Here is a 16,090-nt window from a genome sequence, read left to right as displayed (position 1 = left end):
AAAGTAAAAAAAAAAATATGTAAAAAAAATTTGAAAAACCCCTCTCCCAATAAAAACGTAAATTGTCCCATTTTCCCTATTTCACCCCCAAAAAGTGTTAAAAAAAATATTTTATATACATATTTGGTATCGCCACGTGCGTAAATATCTGAACTTTTAAAATAAAATTTTAATGATACCGTACGGTGAATGGCGTGAACGTAAAAATGATAAAAAAAAGTCCAAAATAGATGCTTTTTTATAACATTTTATTCCCAAAAAAATTATAAAAAATTGATTAAAAGTTCTATATAAGCAAATATGGTATTGATAAAAAGTACAGATAACAGTGCAAAAATGAGCCCTCATACCGCCGCTTATACGGAAAAATGAAAAAGTTATAGGTCTTCAAAATGGGAGGATTATAAACGTACTAATTTGGTTAAAACGTTTCCGATTTTTTTAAAGCTCAACAGTAATAGAAAAGAATGTTATCATTGTATAATTTTAATCGTATTGACCCAAAGAATAAAGAACATATGTAAATTTTATGGTAAATTGTACGGCGTGAAAACGAAACCTTCCAAAATTAGCAAAATTGCGGTTTTCTTTTTCATTTCACCACACAAATAGTATTTTTTTGTTGCGCCATACATTTTATGGTAAAGTGAGTGATGACATTACAACGGACAACTGGTCACGCAAAAAACAAGCCCTCATACTAGTCTCTGGATGAAAATATAAAGAGTTATGATTTTTTGAAGGCGAGGAGGAAAAAACGAAAACGTAAAAATTTAATTGTCTGCGTCCTTAAGGCCCAAATGGGCTGCGTCCTTAAGGGGTTAAGAATTAATGTTATCACTGTTTCCTTCACTGAGGGGGGAAGTATTCCTCTCTTTAAGATGTCTTAAAATAGTTCCACTAATCTAGGAACTAAAATACTCGCATACTTTTTATATAGCCCGAATGGTGTCCCATCCGGGCCCGGAGCCTTTGATCTGGGTGCCTTTTTTTTACCACCTTCCATACTTAACTTTCTGTAATCTCCCCTTCTTACGTATCCGCTGCTTCCTTTGTCAATTTTGTAAACTCACATTCCTCCACGTATTTTCGTATTTCTTCCTGCCCTACTTTTAACTGTGAGGTATATAACTGTTTATAGAATTTTAGAAAAAAATTTGTGATTCCTTCCTGTTCTTTCACTATCTGCCCCTTTTTATTCGTAACGGCTGCTATTAACGTTTTTCCTTCTTCTAAATGTCTCTTCTTTTCTGCCTGGAACAGTGTTTTCTTTGCTCCAGATGTTAATATTTCCCTACTACCTTCTCTCTTTCTTTTCTATCTTTTTCCAGCCTTGTTCCTACAAAGCTCTGTTCTAATTCCTCTACTTTCTTTACCATCTCTTCCTCCTCTTTCCTTGTTCTTTTCTTCATCCTTCCCATTCTCTCTTCACAAATGCCTCGCAATACTGCATTGAAAGCATCCCAAAATATCCCCTATGAGGTTGTTCCATCATTAATCTCGAAGTATGCTTTTATTTTATCCCCTACCTCACTATCCTCTCCCCATACTTCTACCCAAAATGGATCTATTCTGGTACTTGTCTGGTGTATTTTTCCATTAAAGGGGTTATCCAGGAAAAAACTTTTTTTTTATATATCAACTGGCTCCAGAAAGTTAAACAGATTTGTAAATTAACTAATCTTAATCCTTTCAGTACTTAGGAGCTTCTGAAGTTAAAGTTGTCCTTTTCTGTCTAAGTGCTCTCTGATGACACCTGTCTCAGTTTAGAAGAGGTTTGCTATGGGGATTTGCTTCTAAACTGGGCGGTTCCCGAGACACGTGTCATCAGAGAGCACTTAGACAGAAAAGAACAACCTTAACTTCAGAAGCTCATAAGTACTGAAAGGATTAAGATTTTTTAATAGAAGTAACTTACAAATCTGTTTAACTTTCTGGAGCCAGTTGATATATAAAAAAAAGTTTTTTCCTGGATAACCCCTTTAACCATTTGTAGCATTACTGGTGTATGATCAGATATACTCCGGGACTCATATTTTATACCCTTTACCCATGGCATAATCTCCCTATCCCCAATTATCATGTCTATGATATTTAGAGATTCCCTGGTGTCTGGTATTGTGCCAAGGGACTGGCGCAAGGCGAATGTGGTACCAATCTTCAAGAAGGGCACTAGGTCTTCCCCAGGAAACTATAGACCGGTAAGTTTAACGTGCATTGTGGGTAAATTGTTTGAAGGACTTATAAGGGATTACATACAGGAATACATAGGGGATAATTGTATTATAAGTGATAGCCAGCATGGGTTTACTAAGGATAGAAGTTGTCAAACCAATCTAATTTGCTTTTATGAAGAGGTGAGTAGAAGCCTTGACAGAGGAATGGCTGTGGATATAGTGTTTCTGGATTTTGCTAAAGCATTTGATACTGTCCCTCATAGATGTCTGACAGGTAAGTTAAGGTCTTTGGGTTTGGAAATTTTAGTTTGTAACTGGATTGAACACTGGCTCATGGATCGTACCCAGAGAGTGGTGGTCAATGATTCGTACTCTGATTGGTCCCCGGTTATTAGTGGTGTACCCCAAGGTTCAGTACTGGGCCCGCTGTTGTTTAATTTATTTATCAATGATATAGAGGATGGTATTAACAGCTCTGTTTCTATCTTTGCAGATGACACCAAGCTTTGTAGCACGGTACAGTCTATAGAGGATGTGCATAAGTTACAGGATGACTTGGATAGACTAAGTGTCTGGGCATCCACTTGGCAAATGAGGTTCAATGTGGATAAATGTAAAGTTATGCATCTGGGTACTAATAACATGCATGCATCGTATGTCTTAGGGGGGATTAAACTGGCAGAGTCACTGGTAGAGAAGGATCTGGGTGTACTTGTAGATCACAGACTACAGAATAGCAAGCAATGTCAGGCTGCTGCTTCCAAAGCCAGCAGGATATTGTCATGTATCAAAAGAGGCATGGACTCAAGGGACAGGGACATAATACTCCCCCTTTATAAAGCATTGGTACGACCTCACCTGGAATATGCTGTTCAGTTTTGGTCGCCTGTTCATAAAAGGGACACTGTGGAGCTGGAAAGGGTGCAGAGATGCGCGACTAAACTAATATGGGGCATGGAACATCTTAGCTACGAGGAGCGATTAAAGGAGTTACAATTGTTTAGTCTTGAGAAGAGACGTTTAAGGGGGGGGTATGATAAACGTATATAAGTATATTGATGGCCCATACAAAAATTATGGAGAAAAACTGTTCCAGGTTAAAAAAAAACAAAGGACGAGGGGGCACTCCCTCCGTCTAGAGAAGAAAAAGTTTAGTCTCAAGGGGCGACACGCCTTCTTTACCATGAGAACTGTGAACTTATGGAACAGTCTACCTCAGGAACTGGTCACAGCAGGAAAAATTAACAGCTTTAAAACAGGATTAGATACATTCCTGGAACAAAATAACATTAATGCTTATGAAGAAATATAAAATCCCATCCCTTCCCCAATATCGCGCCACACCCCTACCCTTCAATTCCCTGGTTGAACTTGATGGACATATGTCTTTTTTCGACCGTACTAACTATGTAACTATGCGAGATAATGGGCCTCATTTACTAAGCTGAAACCGACCAGTTTTTGTCTGGTTATTTTGCCTGAGACATGTCTGAGACATGTCTGCGCCAGTGTGCTACAGTGTGCGACAGTCTGCGCCTGAAAAATCCGACAAACCCGAAAAAGGGGCGTGGTCTGTCAAAAGAGGCGTGGTTTCACAACCCGACCGATTTACTATGGAAGAAAAATCCTGTGGGTAAATGGCTGGAAATATCGACCTAGAAAAAGCTGGTCAGAAAATGTTCCCGACTTTTCCCAGTAGTAAATAGAGAGGAATCCTGCATGTCTGAAACAACTTTTCCCACTAGTAAAAACCCGACAATCTTAGTAAATGAGGACCAATGTTTCCTTAGATTTATTATAGCATGAATATGTTCTGAATTCCAGGTTCCTCTCTCTCCAGTAATCCACCCATCCTAATTCCTCCACTGTTCTCTGTAATCCTGTTGTTCCACCACTCAAATTTTGTCTCCCTTTCCTTAATCTATTTTTACCTTCATTCATTACTGCATTAATATCTCCCATCACCATAATTTAGATACCTCCTTTATTGTTAGCAAACCGACATGATTCTTGAAATATTCCTAATGAAAAGGGGGGTGGCACATAGACGAGAGAGAACAACAGTCCTTTTCACTCCCAATTTAACACCGGAAATACATACCTTCCTTCTTTGTCTACTTATGAGTTCAACACCTCTACCTTCAACCCTTTGTGTATTAACACACCCCTATAGAGTAACAGGTGTGTACTGAATGGAATTGTTATGCGACCTACTTCCTCTGCAAAATAGTGTGTCTCTAATAGACAAATAATACCTGGTAGATGTTTCTCAATTACTTTATAGATTGCTGTGCATCTCACTCTATCCACCAGCCTCCTTACATTCCAAACCAGTACCTTCATTCAAGCGTTTGGGAAGAGAAAGAAGAAAGAGAGAGAAAGGAAAAAAAAAAAAAAAAACTCCCCCTCCTGCCAACCCTCCCCTTCCTCTGGCATTGCCAAAAACTTTTTCTGCCAATCCTCTATCTTGAGCCCCCCCCCACCCACCCGGTCAGCCAGCTAGCTTATAACTTTTTCCCCTTGTATTACAGCAATATGTTTAATTCCTTATCTACAGGGGAAATTAATTTGTTTCTTTTTACCTGATCCCTTCCTTTTCCAGTCACTCATTTACTTCCTTTACTGAGGCAAAAAAACACGACTTATCTTTATACAGTACAGACCAAAAGTTTGGACACACCTTCTCTTTCAAAGAATTTTCTTTATTTTCATGACTATGAAAATTGTAGATTCACACTGAAGGCATCAAAACTATGAATTAACACATGTGAAATTATAGACAAAACAAAATAGTGTGAAACAACTGAAAATATGTCATATTCTAGGTTCTTCAAAGTAGCCACCTTTTGCTTTGATTACTGCTTTGCACACTTATTCTCTTGATGAGCTTCAAGAGGTAGTCACCTGAAATGGTCTTCCAACAGTCTTGAAGGAGTTCCCAGAGATGTTTAGCACTTGTTGGCCCTTTTGCCTTCATTGGGTTCAGGTCTGGTGACTGTGGAGGCCAAGTCATCTGGCGCAGCACCCCATCACTAGTGTTGAGCGGCATAGGCCATATTCGAATTTGCGACATTTCACGAATATATGGATGAATATTCGTCATATATTCGCAAAATTAGCATATTCGTAATATTCATGTTTTATTTTTGCATATGCGAAAATTCACGTATGCGAATACTAGCATATGCGAAAATTAACATATACAAAAATTAGCATAAGCAAAAATTTGCATATGCAAATTTTCGCACACGCAAACATTCGCACGCCAGTCTCACACAGTAGTATTAGAGCCTTCTTACCCCACACTGAGAGGGGTGATCACTGAGATGTGTACTGTGAAAAAAAAACGAATATTTGTAATTACGAATATATAGTGCTATATTCGCGAATTCGCGAATATGCGATATTCGCGAATAAAATTCGCATTGCTAATATTCGCGAGCAACACTACCCATCACTCTCTTTCTTGGTCAAATAGCCCTTACACAGCCTGGAGGTGTGTTTGGGGTCATTGTCCTGTTGAAAAATAAATGATGGTTCAACTAAATGCAAACTGGATGGAATAGCATGCCGCTGCAAGATGCTGCGGTAGCCATGCTGTTTCAGTATGCCTTCAATTTTGAATAAATCCCCAACAGTGTCACCAGTAGAGATGAGCGAACTTACAGTAAATTTGATTTGTCACGAACTTCTCGGCTCGGCAGTTGATGACTTATCCTGCATAAATGAGTTCAGCTTTCAGGTGCTCCCGTGGGCTGGAAAAGGTGGATACAGTCCTAGGAGACTCTTTCCTAGGACTGTATCAACCTTTTCCAGCCCACCGGAGCACCTGAAAGCTGAACTCATTTATGCAGAATAAGTCATCAACTGCCAAGCCGAGAAGTTTGTGACTAATCAAATTTACTGTAAGTTCGCTCATCTCTAGTCACCAGCAAAGCAACCCCACACCATCACACCTCCTCCTCCATGCTTCATGGTGGGAACCAGGCATGTGGAGTCCATCCGTTCACCTTTTCTGCGTCGCACAAACACATGGTGGTTGGAACCAAAGATCTCAAATTTGGACTCATCAGACCAAAGCACAGATTGCCACTGGTCTAATGTCCATTCCTTGTGTTCTTTAGCCCAAACAAGTCTCTTCTGCTTGTTGCCTGTCCTTAGCAGTGGTTTCCTAGCAGATATTCTACCACGAAGGCCTAATTCACACAGTCTCCTCTTAAGGCTAGGTTCAGACTACGGAATTTCCGACTGTCTGCCTGCAAAATTTTCCACTACAATAGCTCCAAAGGCGTTTTTCAGTTTCATGCGTAATTTTGTCATTTCCGCGGGTAATCCGCTGCTATTCCGAATGGAAATGACGCCACCAAATCTGCCTTAAATTTCCGCTTAAATTTGACGCAGAAAACAGTGGGAGTGCACTGAGAGCCAAGTTCGGCCCCTTTTGGAACATGTGATCACATGACCCGACCCAGGTCTGTCAATTTTTTTGGCTGGGGAAGTAAGATCAATTTCTTTACATTTTAGACAGGAATATAGCAGATGTTAAAGTATGGAGTTACCATGCAGTGGTACAGACTAGATACTGACCCTGCATAGCGAGAAACAATTAGCTCCACAACCAACACTGTAGCACCACCTAGTGGGCTTTTACCAGAAGACACGCTGTATTTCCTGAAAGTTTTAACTACTCATTAAGTTTTCATACTTGCTACAGATTTTAAATGAATACAAATAAAAGTTAATTTTTTATTGGGTTATCAGTTAGGGTAATGTTCCTCAAAAGGGGGGGGGGGTTCCCTCCCAGAGGGGGATTGGAAAATTAAGTGTTTAAACCCATAACCCAAGGGGACTTTTTTGCTGCATAAGTAAGATCCGACATTATATTAAAATAGTGTGGAGAAAAAGCTGAAAGGAAGCCAAACACAAAGCCCCAAGAAAAAGCAACAACTCCTTGACCAAAAAGGAAAATGGAGATTGCAAACTGGATAAGGGGCGTATTTAAAAGGAAGAATGTGGGCTAGTCCAAGGACCAGTGGGCTGATCATATTTAAATTTCTGACTCAAATCCATACGGATTTTCCGCATGTAATCCGCTTTCAATCTGCCGACGTTCCGCGTTCAAACAAAAATCCGCCGGGAAATGAGAGTCCCATTGAAGTCAATGGGATTCTGCGGCGGAAATCCGTCTGAAGAAAGAGCAGGCTAGGTTCCGACTACGGAATTTCCGACAGAAATTCTGTTTTAAAATTTCCGTCCAAAATTCCGCTTGCTAAAAAGTACATGGGAGTCAATGGGATTTCCGTGCACCTGTTCATACTTCGGATTTTTTAACTCGGAATTTGCGTGCCTAATTTCCGCCTGAAAATTTCCACATGAAGAAAGGAGGTGCTCTTTCTTCAGACGGATTTCCGCCGCAGAATCCCATTGACTTCAATGGGACTTTCATTTCCCGGCGGATTTTTGTTCGAACGCGGAACGTAGGCAGATTGAAAGCGGATGAGTCAGAAATTTAAATATGATCAGCCCACTGGTTCTTGGACTAGCCCACATTCTTCCTTTTAAATTAGCCCCTTATCCAGTTTGCAATCTCCATTTTCCTTTTTGGTCAAGGAGTTGTGCTTTTTCTTGTGGCTTGGTGTTTGGCTTCCTTTCAGCTTTTTCTCCACACTAATTTAATATGATGTCGGATCTTACTTCCCCAGCCAAACTTGAAAAAATTGACGGACCTGGGTCGGGTCATGTGATCACATGGTTCAAAAGGGGCTGAACTTGGCTCTCAGTGCACTCCCATTGTTTTCTGCAGCAGAAATTTAAGGAGGATTTGGTGGCGTCATTTCCATTCGGAGTAGCGGCGGATTACTCGTGGAAATGACAAAATTGAAACTGATGAAACCGAAAAACGCCTTTGGAGGCGGAAAATAGCCGCGGAAAATTTTGCAGTCAGACAGTCGGAAATTCCGTAGTCTGAACCTAGCCTAACAGTTGTTTTAGAGATTTGTCTGCTGCTAGAACTCTGTGTGGCATTGACCTGGTCTCTAATCTGAGCTGCTGTTAGCCTGCGATCTCTGAGGTTGGTGACTCGGATGAACTTATCCTCTGCAACAGAGGTGACTCTTGGTCTTCCTTTCCTGGAGCGTTCCGCATGTGAGCCAGTTACTTTCTAGCTCTTGATGGGTTTTGTGACTGCACTTGGGAACACTTTCCACCTAGAATATGACATATTTTCAGTTGTTTCACACTTTTTTGTTATGTCTATAATTCCACATGTGTTAATTCATAGTTTTGATGCCTTCAGTGTGAATCTGCAATTTTCATAGTCATGAAAATAAAGAAAAGTCTTTGAATGAGAAGGTGTGTCCAAACTTTTGGTCTGTACTGTATGTCACCCTAAGTTTGGCTGGAAATAATAATGAATACCTGTATTTGCTTCTCTGAGCCTTTTTTAACATGTATAAAAGTTAGCCTCTCCGGCTGTGTTGCCCTCGAATAATCTGCATAAAACATTATTTTATTACCATTGGTCTCTCTATCTGCCCCTCTAGCTACCCTCAAAATTACCATATTTATCGGCGTATAACACACATTTTTTAGGCTAAAATGTTTAGCCTAAAGTCTATCTGCGTGTTATACGCTGATAAGCCGCTGCAATTCAATGATTTAAAGCGGGCACTTTAAATCAATGAACTGCAGAGGCTTTTGCAGGTCCAGAGACCTGCCGTCGCTGCCCGATTCTCTGCCCCTTCCTATCCTGGGGTCCAGAGACCGCCGCCGCCGCCACTGCTCCATTGCCTCCCCCATCCCCGGTTTTATAATTACCTGTTCCCGGGGTCGGGTCTGCGCTGCTTCTGGCTCTGGCGTCTCTTGCATCGTTGCTATGCGCTGTGCAATGACGAGTGACGTCGCGTTGACTCGTCATTGCGCCTCGCAGCGCATAGCAACGACACAGGAGATGCCGGAGCCAGATGCAGCGCGGACCCGACCCTGCGAACAGGTAATTATAAAACCGGGGATGAGGGAGGTAATGGGGCAGCGACGCCGGCAATAGGGCAGCGGCGCCGATAGCCAGGGGGAGAGAAGCAGCGGCAGCAGGGCTCTAGACCCCAGGAAAGGCAGGGGAGAGAAGCGGGCAGCAACGGCCTCTCTCCCCCTGCCTTTCCTGGGGGCTTCTCTTTGGGTCAGAAAAGTGTATTGGGGTATACACATGCACACACACGCACCCTCATTTTACCAAAGATATTTGGGTAAAAAACTTTTTTTACCCAAATAACCTTGTTAAAATGAGGGTGCGTGTTATAGGCCGGTGCGTGGTATACCCCCATAAATAATGTACATCTCTATCTGTCGCCGGTAGCAACCTGACAAGAATCATTCTCGGATTGGCCCCTGGTAAGGGGGGTTTTGATGGAACCTTTCTACCTCAAAAAAAGTCTAATAGACCTTGTCCACCAAAGTCTTTCAGTATCCAATTTTTAACAAACCCTTGGCAGTCTTCACCTTCTAGTCTTTCTGGGATTCCCACTATTCTTACATTTGATCGTCTTATTCTATCCTCTAAATCCCTCACTTTAGTATTCAATTTCTGACATATTCCTGACAACTCTCCCACCTTTCTCTCTAATTCCTCTGTCCTCTATCCCTTTGGTGTTATCTTCTACCTCGTTCAACCTTTCCCTAATTTTCTGGAAGTCCTGCCTTAATATCACGGTATCCTGTCTTACCTCCCCTATCTGGTTTTTAACCTCCTTTATTGCTTCATTTGTTTTTTCTACCCCCTCAAATATTTTGCTGAGCATTGCTTTAGTTCCTTCTTCCTCCTGATTCTCCTCTATCTCCTCCTCTGAGTTCACCGCTGTTATCCCCTTTTTATTCCTTTCTGACTCTTGTTGGTTCACCCCCCCCCCCCCCTGACCCCTGGAGATCGAAAAAAAATTTCCACTGAGCTTCCTCTCGCCGCCCCTTCTCCTTCTGGCAGGTCAATGTCCAACCACCTGACATGCGACCGGACACAGAGTCGTCTTTTTTTTCCCCTCCCATTATCCAGACCGCCAGAATTACTATAACGATAGCTTCTCACTATAACAATGCATCAATCTTTACAATCTTCAATTCGGGGGGGTTTAGTTTCAGGAGACAAACAAACAAAGAATTGCTCTGCAATAGTGCAAAAAACCTTAATCGGCTAATACTTATTCAGACACAAAAGTTATTTTTAAATGATACTATTATGCCGAAGTTGTCAATATTGGGGTGAATAACAAATTATCATGACACACACAGCCTATTATCCTATCTTAGCATTTAGCAGATAGTTGCTTCTTCTAGAATAAGGCCCCAATATCTGTTATTTAGCAATAGAGAGTTGATCACTGAGCCAGGACAGTCTAAAAAAATAAAAAATAAAAAATAAATTAGCATGCGACAATCCCAAAAATATAAGCTGAAGAAGCAGGGTAAGTTGTTAATAATAAAACAGAGTCATAAATAGCGCAGTAGCACTTGAAAAAAGAGATTTGTTTAGTCCTCGGAGATAGCCATACATATATCCACCATTAAATATGCCACTACTATTCCATGAGTATTGCACTTCAGATTATTATTCGTGAAAGAGTTACTGCCTTGTTTCAGAAAAGAAATCCCTTCTCAAAAATGTGTTATCTGATGATAAAGAGTTAATCACTAAGCAATGAAAGTTAGTAAAGAATTAACATGTGGCAGTTCCATGGATATAAGCTGAGGTAACAGAATAAGTTGTTAGTTACTTTATTACTGTAATCCTAGTAGAGGAATAGTTACTAATTGCTGATATGAGGAGAGAGAAATTCTTAAGGCAAACAGCAGGATTTTACACCATTCACTAATTCAGCAGATACTCCCCAAAGTTCAAGTTCCTCAGCTTCAATTAGATAGGCAGACTATTTTGAAATATGGACCGGAGCTCAGCTCCTCTCACCACTCCCGTCTGCATGCACTCTTCTCTAGGCTCCCACTCTGCGTCTCTTCTACTCCGAGAGACCCGCCATCCTTCGGCGTCCCACGTGGGTCACAGCTCCCCCAGCCTGTTCCTCTCCACCATCAGCTCTCCACTGCTTCACTGCAGATCATCCGTTCTCTTCTCCTGCTCTGATCACATGTCCACAGCAGCAGCCCCACCACAGCAGCCACCTCCCACAGCAGCCTCCTCGTACTCCATGCTTGAATGGCATCAGCTCACAGGTACAAAGCGGGATCATTATCCAGCTAGCAACTGGCTGTGCCAGGTGAGTTAGAGCGGCGCCTATGCATGCGTCCCCTCACATGCTCCTCCCACCCGTGTTGTGAGGTAGGTAGCCACGTAGCCAGGTAGGTAGCCATGAAGCCAGGTAGGTAGCCATGTAGTGAAGTGGGTAGCCATGAAGCCAGGTAGGTAACCAGGTAGGTGGTCATGTAGTCATGAATACATATGTTTATACCAACGCTTCCAATAGTGCTTATTAAAAATGCAGCTGCCAGGTATTAATTATGGATCCATGTATACCATAAAAATGTTTTGAAATGGTTATAAATACAAAAATAAATACCAGCGCTATATTGTTGTGAATGTTTATTTAATAGATAAAATTAACAATTGGGCATAATCGTCCTCTTTCCTTTTACCACTGGAACGCCAACTACCCTTAAAGGGGTACTCCGGTGAAAACCTTTTTTCTTTTAAATCAACTGGTGGCAGAAAGTTAAACATATTTGTAAATTACTTCTATTAAAGAATCTTAATACTTCCTGTACTTATTAGCTACTGAATATCACAGGGGAAATTATTTTTTTTTTGGAATGCTCTCTGATGACATCACGAGCACAGTTCTCTCTGCTGACGTTATTATAATAATAATAACGCTTTATTTATTGTTGTCCTTAGGTGGATTTTAACCCAAGTCCCCAGCATTGCAAGGCAGCAGTGCTAACCACTGAGCCACCATGCTGCCCTTAGCATACATCTGCTATGCATGGTTGCTAAAATGGACAGAGATGTCAGCAGAGAGCACTGTGCTCGTGATGTCATCAGTGTTCCAAAAAGAAAGGAATTTCCTCTGTAGCATTCAGCAGCTAATAAGTACTGGAAGGATTAAAATTTTTAATAGAAGTAATTTACAAATATGTTTAACTTTCTGCCACCAGTTGATTTAAAAGAAAAAAGGTTTTCACCGGAGTACCCCTTTAAGGTTAGTTGGCGTTCCAGTGGTAAAAGGAAAGAGGACGAGGATGGTGAAAAAAAACAAAACGTAATGGATATAAAAAATCTGTTTGTTGGGTTGCAAAAAAAACAAGTATATATAAGAGAAATATCAGTGCGCTGCACGTACCTATATTGAGCGTGTCGCTAACGTAATTCAGATATATATGTAGTGTCCCGGTACCGTATTGCGTACCTTACCTAGTGTAGAGGTCCCCAAAGTCAGAGTAACTACGCTCAGGTAGGATCCCTCAGGTGGGACAGCCCCTAGTGGAATCTCCTATGCTCTAATTTTATAATGTTTATACCTGTATATATTTAATAATAATGTATATCTATATATACATAAAACTCAACGTGTGTGTGTGTGTATGTATGTATGTATGTATGTATGTGTGTATGTTCCAGCATCACGTCCAAACGGCTAAAGATATTAACATGAAACTTGGCACACATGTTACTTATATGTCAACAACAAACATAGGATAGGTGATTTAACCCTTACTCACCCCCATTTGCCAGGGGCGGGGTTTATGTTTAAAGTCCCATACAAGTCAATGGGAAATATATGTTACTGCATAACTTCCAAATGCCTGGAGATATTTCGATAATACTTGGTCACATGTTACTGATATGTCCACTAAAAATGTAGGATAGTTAATTTAAACCTTAACTACCCCCATTTGTGAGGGTCAGGGTTTTTGTTTAAAGTCCCATGCAAATCAATGGGAAATGTATGTTCCCACATAACTTCCATACGGCTGGAGATATTTCAATAACTGGTACACATATTACGGGTCGGGACCGGAGGTCGACATAGGAGGTCCAGATAGGAGGTCGGGATAGGAGGACGGGATAGGAGGACGGGATTGGAGGTCGGGATACGAGGACGTGATAGGGGGACACGATAGGAGGACCGGGATAGGAGGACCGAGATATTAGGACCGGGATAGGAGGTCGGGATAGGAGGACACGATAGGAGGACGGGATAGGAGGTCGGGATAGGAGGCCGGGATAGGAGGTCGGGATAGGAGGTCGAGATAGGAGGATGGGATAGGAGGACGCGATAGGAGGACGGGATAGGAAGACGAGATAGGAGGTCGGGATAGGAGGTCGGGATAGGAGGTCGAGATAGGAGGATGGGATAGGAGGATGGGATAGGAGGACGGGATAGGATGACAGGATAGGACGACAGGATAGGAGGTCGGGATAGGAGATCGGGATAGGAGGTCGAGATAGGAGGACGGGATAGGAGTTCGAGATAGGAGGACGGGATAGGAGGTCGTGATAGGAGGACGGGATAGGAGGTCGATATAGGAGGACGGTATAGGATGTCTAGATAGGAGAACGGGATAGGAGGACGGGATAGGAGGACGGGATAAAAGGACTGGATAGGAGGACAGGATAGGAGGACGAGATAGGAGTATGGAAAAGGAGGACGGGAAAGGAGGTCGACATATGAGGACGGGAAAGGAGGACGGGATAGGAGGATGGGATAGATGAACTGGATAGGAGGACGGGAAAGGAGGTCGAGATAGGAGGATGGGAAAGGAGGTCGAGATATAACAACAATATATGAGGACGGGATATGAAGTCAAAAGCTTTGTTTATTTTCCTCCTCAACAAGGATTAAGAAGGAAAAACCGGGCAACGCCGGGTACTCAGCTAGTCTAATATAATGTATGGTACTTATCTTGTTCAGCGTCGCAGGACCTTCGGTCATGTGACCATGTTAATATCCTCTATGGTATGTTGGAGGACCTTTGAAGGTCCTTGGGTCACATGTTACCCATAATCCATTGTAATGGTGATTGACATCAGTATGGGACCAATTAGCTTTATTCCAGCCCCTGCCCTTATAAGGGAGCTGTAGCCAATTATCACTCTCTTGGGTTGCTGCTCTCGTGGATGCCAGACTAGCAGGATGGATCTGCACAACTTGCAAAGACACGCTAGGCCTGAAAACCTACTGGCCTCAGCTGAACTAAAACCATGAGTTCTAAACTCCCCCCGCTAAAGCTAGCGTGACTACAGGACCACAACTAAATCCCATAAATCTAGTGGAATTGCGCATAATACCTTAAAGACTCTAAATGGATAAAGTCCCAACCTTAGTTAATCTCCAAAGAAAGCAGTTGTGTGTATAGAGACTGTTCTGGTTATGAAACTTGCAGAAAATCTTCAGTAAAAGTTAAACTTGTTTCATAAAACTCTCCATTTGTGGACATTCCATTATTATCTACCTCCCTATCGCTCTTGGGAAGGGTGGCGGTAGGACAAGCATTACTAAAGAGCCCTCACCCTGACATCACGAATAGCAAGGGTTAACAAACACCCTTTAATCACCGCACAGCTACACTTTCCACACCCTACTCCCCCCAGGCTATCACATATACCTACTAGAGGGGATGGATGTAGATGGTGATTGCAACTGTGTGAGCCTGTATCTGGAAGTAATCAGATGATGTGAATTTAATTATGCTGTATGTATGTGGATGACATCAATAGGACGTGATGCCGTACCTACTAGTTGTTGGAGCAACACAGCAACGGGTTGATTGTAGTTGAGAAGGATGTTTCAAAGAAATCTATATGTTACGCCGAGCGCTCTGGGTCCCTGCTCCTCCCCTGGGCGCTCGCGGCGTTCTTCTGTGTGCAGTACCCCGGTCAGGCCCGCTGACCGGGAGCGCTGCACTGTTATCACCGGCGGGGATGCGATCCGCGTAGCGGGACGTGCCCGCCCGCGGATCACACCCCAATCACCTCACCTGCTCTGTCCTCCTGCTGTTCTGTCCCGGCGCGTGCGGCCCCGCTCTCTAGGGCGCGCGTGCGCTGGCTCTCTGAAATTTTAAGGGCCAGTGCACCATTAATTGGTGCCTGGCCCAATCAGTACCTACACCTTCAATACATATAAAAACCCACTTCCCATTCCTTGCCAGATCTTGTTGCCTTGTGCCCTGAGAAAGCGTTTCTGTGTGTTCCATAGCCTGTGTATCCAGACCCTTGCCGTTGCCCCTGACTATAAACCATTGCTGCCTGCCCAGACCTTCTGCTACGTCCGACCTTGCTCTTACCTTGTCCCTGTGTACCACGCCTGACTCAGCTGTCAGTGAGATTGAGTCGCTATCGGGTGGAACGACCTGGGGGTTACCTGCCGCTGCAAGTCCATCCGCTTTGCGGCGGGCTCTGGGGAAAACCAGTAACCCCTTAGATTCCGTTCCCCTGGTACGGCCCACGCCATCACCTCACTGACACAGAGGATCCATCACCTGTGTCCTCTCCGCATACCAGTCCGGATCCTGACAGTCCACCACCTTTGTCCTCTCCGCATGCCAGTCCGGATCCTGACACTATAAATGTTATGGAAAAATGTTTGCCCTATGGTGAATAGTGTTTTTTTATTTTATACAATTGGCATAAGGTTTGGTAGGAGAAAGGACACACTCAGTATATGAAGAGTGTGCTAATAGTCAAGTATAAGATTTTCCATAGACATATACACATTTTTTCTTTTTTATCCTTAGTAGTATACTTCATGTGAAGAATGTCACTTTTTTTTATTGGTGCTCCCTGTTTAAAACAAAATGCCGCCAAATAAGAAAAAAAGAAATGAAAAATCCTGGGGTGTCCTCACACTTCTCTGGCGTCCATGGTGTTCTCCGACACAATGTTCCAAACGGTCTGGGAGATAGCCCAGGCCTGTGGC

The 16,090-nt window shown here is 42.6% G+C and overlaps 1 long non-coding RNA gene across 1 annotated transcript in view; it reads right to left on the bottom strand.

Annotated features, from left to right (window-relative positions):
* Positions 1-11,264, bottom strand: part of LOC130281869 (uncharacterized) — a 41,087-nt gene extending 29,823 nt beyond the window's left edge. The window contains exon 1 of the long non-coding RNA XR_008846143.1: positions 11,128-11,264. This is a non-coding gene — a long non-coding RNA (uncharacterized LOC130281869). The remainder of the gene's footprint in view (positions 1-11,127) is intronic.
* Positions 11,265-16,090: the final 4,826 nt, after the last annotated feature.

This window comes from Hyla sarda, chromosome 7 (genome assembly GCF_029499605.1).
Source record: "Hyla sarda isolate aHylSar1 chromosome 7, aHylSar1.hap1, whole genome shotgun sequence".
Lineage (NCBI taxonomy): Eukaryota > Metazoa > Chordata > Amphibia > Anura > Hylidae > Hyla > Hyla sarda.
The sequence above is the reverse complement of the archived record's forward strand: the minus strand, read 5'-3'. Positions and strand labels throughout refer to the sequence as shown.